The sequence below is a fragment of the Echinops telfairi genome, unplaced genomic scaffold (genome assembly GCF_000313985.2).
Source record: "Echinops telfairi isolate 266 unplaced genomic scaffold, ASM31398v2 ScPeMD7_7469;HRSCAF=8507_0, whole genome shotgun sequence".
Taxonomy (NCBI): Eukaryota; Metazoa; Chordata; class Mammalia; order Afrosoricida; family Tenrecidae; genus Echinops; species Echinops telfairi.
Window position 1 is genome coordinate 93,683,555 of NW_022111372.1, and position 4,368 is coordinate 93,687,922.

Sequence of the window (4,368 nt, forward strand, 5' to 3'; positions counted from 1 at the left end):
GGGTTCTTGAGGGAGGGGGGAGCGGGGAGGGAAGGGAAAAATGAGGAGCTGATGCCAGGGGCTTAAGTGGAGAGCAAATGTTTGAGAATGACGAGGGCAATGAATGTACAGATGTGCTTTACACAATTGATGTATGTATGGATTGATAACAGTTATATGAGCCCTAATAAAACGATTTAAAAAAATGATAACAAACCAAGAGAGGAAGACACAAATCAAAGGAAGGGGGTTCAGTGAAAAACACTGAAGGGTAGGCTAAACAAACGGCAAAAGCTGGGATACAAAAGGTGGTTTCTCACAGAGTTTGTGAGAAAATTCCATCATCTTTTCATTCCACCCTCCCATAAACTTTTGTGGCCCCTTCATATATATATTTTACTGCTTTTGGGTACTGTCAAGTTAATATTGACCCAATGTGACTGAGTAGAACTCTCCCATCAGGTTTCTTTGGCTGTAATCTTTACAGAAGTAGAGCTCCAGATCATTCTCCTGTGGAGTAACTGGGTCTATCAGAAGCACCAATCTCTCGATTAGCGACCTTACATTTAACCACCCACAGAGCCATCAGAGCTGCTAATATATATTTTATCACAATTAAAAAGTGAGAGAAAGTAAACCTCAGCATAACAACTGAACATCAAGCCTTGAAAGTAACCTCCTGAAACAGTCCTGAAAAGACTCTGAAGAAAAGTAAATATTTTAAACACTTTTTAAAAATTAAGATGTTTGGTGAAATAGGCAAATGTATAGAGACTAAAACTTATTAGTGGGTAGATAGGGGAAGAACTGGGAAGTTATTGCTTAAGGGTGTGCAGTTAAGGGAAATGAAAACATTTAGAAACAAATATTGATGATTGCACTATACGCCAAACATGTCACTGAATTGTACACGTAAAAATGGTTGAAATGGCCAGTAGATTGTTATATATGAGGGGGTTTCAAAAAGTTAGTGGGAAAATTCCATTATCTTTTTGTTGTTGTTACAGTAGTGGAGAGCGGGAACGCAGTTCCCCACTACTACAAATTATGCAGTCGAGTTTCCCACATTTGGGGAAATCGCAGGGGTCAGCACATCGGGAGTGCAATGGATAAGTCTCGCCCTAGGAAAACCACCTTTGTGATCAGGGTATCTCCCCTGCCAGGTATTCATTTTCCAAAAAATGTTTTAAAGCCATCTATAATCTATGTATCTATATGTATATATAAATATATACACACAATATTAAGATATTATTAGGTGAGCATCTGAAGATGAAATAGTAGCATGAGTAAATTGATAGTGTGGGCTAACCTGTGTCCTAAAAAAAAAGGTATGCTGAAGTTTTAAACCCTCAGTACCTATGAATGAGACCTTCTGGTCTTTGTAGATATAAACAGGTTAAGATGAGGCCATACTGGATTAGGGTGGGCCCTATATCCAAAGGCCGGTATCCTCATATGGAGAGAGAGATCTGGAGACACAAAGAAACAGGAAAGAAGAACAAAGAACAACAGAGGCAGAGAGTGGAGAGAAATGAGAGCAACCACAAACGCTAGGAAGAGGCACAGAAAGTGGACTTCCCTGGGTCCTTCAGAGAAAGCATGGTCCTGCTGACGCTTGGATTTCAGACTTCTAGTCTCCATGCTATGAGAAAATCAATTTCTGTTGTTATGGCAGGATGGAACTTTATTATGACAACCCTAGGAAACTAAAGCAGCGATAACCCTAGGAAACTAAAGCAGCGATAACCCTAGGAAACTAAAGCAGCGATGTACATAGAGAAACTAAGCAAACAAACACAAAATTATTATTATTAACTTTACGGTAAGTAGAGTGCTATCTAGGCAAGGAAAAGTAACTATAGTGTTACATATTCCTAGGTAGGAAGAGCCTTTACTATCATCAATTATTAGAGATGCTAAATATTTATCTAACCAAATTAGTTATAACTATAATAGGAAAATGGTGGGCAGATACCACTTCATACCAGTTATTAATAACAAGATTAGAAAAACAAAAAAGGCTGGCGAGGATGTGGAGAGACTGGAACGTTCATACCCTGCTGTTGGGCTGTTAAAACTGTGAACCACTGTGGAAAGCCATATGATGCTTTTCCTAAACAAATGGGAATACACATACCATAGAACCCAGCAATCTTTCTACTTGGTACATAGTCTAAAGACTAAGGAGCAACACACGAGCAGATACATGCACACCCATGTTTATCGCAGCACCATGACAACAGCAAGAAGATGAAACAACCCAAATTCCTGACAGGGGCAGAATAGATAAAAAGGATAAATAAACTTCCAGGTATATATATATGGAATACAGTACTATGTATTGCTAAAAAGGTAATGATGACATTGTCAAATCCCACATGGCATGGTTGAATTTGAAAGATATTATGCTTAGGAGTCAATCCCACAAAGACAAATACAAGACCAGTAATATATAAAACAAAGAAATCAAGAAAAATGGTTTCTATAGGTTGGAATGACTCCATCGCTACTAACAACAACAAAACAACCACCTAATTTGGGGGTGGGAAGGCTACTCACACTTCTCTTAGAATACTTAACTGAGATGGGAAGCTAGAAGGGAAGGGCATCGCCAGTAGCAGAAAAGGTGAGAGAAGGCCTGAGGTTCTCAGGAGAAGATGGTGAATTCTAGGAATGAAAACAAATTCCCGTAGGAAACAATAAATCATAAACACCGGCCCCTGCTTCCAAGTCCCAACTACCATCTACAACTCATCCTTCAAGGATAGTTTCATGTTCTCAGAAGCCTCCCTAGAATTCTTTGGGACCAGATGTTCTCTAACTATCATCACAAAATGTCTTTTATCTAGTATTATGGATTCAATTGTGTGGTTTCCCCACCACCCCCACCACAAAGTCCGCGTTGAAATCCTAACCCTCATACTTATAATCCTATTTGAAAATATGTTGTCATGTTTATTAGGCCACACCACAATACCGTGCATGGTGAATCTTAATTATAAAAAGGGCAGGTTAGATACACAAACACAAATGGGGAAGACAGATGCCATCTGACGACCTCGGAGGAACTGAGGAACAGCCATAAGTGAGGTATAGATGGGCTGCTAACAAGGTCAGTGGTTCAAACCCAGGAGTTGCTTCATGGAAGGGAGATGAAGCTGTCTGCTCCCCTAAAGAGTCACAATCTCAGGTTAGAAAGAGGGGACCGATTATAACCATCTACATATAACCTCCTCCCTGGGAGGGCGGAAAACAGAAAAGTGGGTGAAGGGAGATGTCGGACAGTGTAAGACATGACAAAATAATAATATTTTAACTATTGAGGGTTCATGAGGGAAGGGAAAGAAGCTGATACCAAGGGCTCAAGTAGAAAGCAGATGTTTTGAGGATGATGGCAACAAATGTACAAACGTGCTTGACACAACGGATTGTGATAGGAGTTGTATGAGCCCCCATTAAATGGTTTAAAATTTTAAAAAGTCACAGTATGAGAAACCCTAATGAGGGTCACTGTGAGTTAAGAGTTGCTCAGTAACAGTGGTTTGGGAACTGAGAACGTAATTTCTTTCAAGCCACCTGTTCTGTTAGAGTAACACCAGCTACGTAGTAGCAGAGCAGCAGGGAGAGGACGCTCTCCAACGGGATGGACTGGCACAGTGGCTGCATCAGGACAGGCAGTGTTTTGTTCTGTTGCACATGGGGTCACTATGAGTAGCAACCGACTGAATGGCACCTAACAACAAAGGTCCTTAGGAAATCTTAGTCTCTGACAAGTACCTGACTAAATTTCAATACCATAATTCATTTTCATAGACTAGATTCATGCAAAATTATGTAATGAGTACCTACTGGTAGTGGTGTTTTAGTGTATAATTCTCACTTTCCATCTAGGAGACCCCAGGGTTCAATTTCTAAGCCATCAACCTCATGCTCACCACCCACCTTGTCAGTAGACTTGCACAGTGCTATGATGCTGAATATATTTTAGCAGAGCTTTCACACTACGACAGACAGGTTTCTTTTTGATCTTCTCCCCCAAAATCAGTCCATGGAAAGCCCTGTGGTTCAACTCACTATTGAGTGTGGAGATAGCAGAGGGTCAGGCGGCTTTGTCTGCTGTGCACATGGTCACATGAACTGGGGTCAGCGCCAGAGCAGATCACAGCAGCACTCTGCACAAGACTGTCCTGAGTGTTATTTAAACAAAGGGCTGAAGGGACAGAAGACAGACAGGCAACAAAGCAACAGGCCACCACCCTTAGTAGAGCTCTTTGGACTAGAAGACCCAGGGAACATACTTTTGAACCTAAAGTATTTAAGCAGTGAGTGGGTATTTTTCATAAATACCTTGTAATTAATTAAATTACAAATGGTTTGTACTCCTAG

General features: G+C 40.6%; 1 protein-coding gene and 1 non-coding gene across 2 annotated transcripts in view; both read right to left on the reverse strand.

Annotated features, from left to right (window-relative positions):
* Positions 1 to 4,368, reverse strand: part of NDFIP1 (Nedd4 family interacting protein 1) — a 95,186-nt gene that overhangs the window by 48,546 nt on the left and 42,272 nt on the right. The gene's annotated exons all lie outside the window — the stretch shown is intronic.
* Positions 988 to 1,150, reverse strand: LOC115873669. Its single transcript, XR_004048558.1, has one exon. It is a non-coding gene; the product is annotated as a U1 spliceosomal RNA (small nuclear RNA).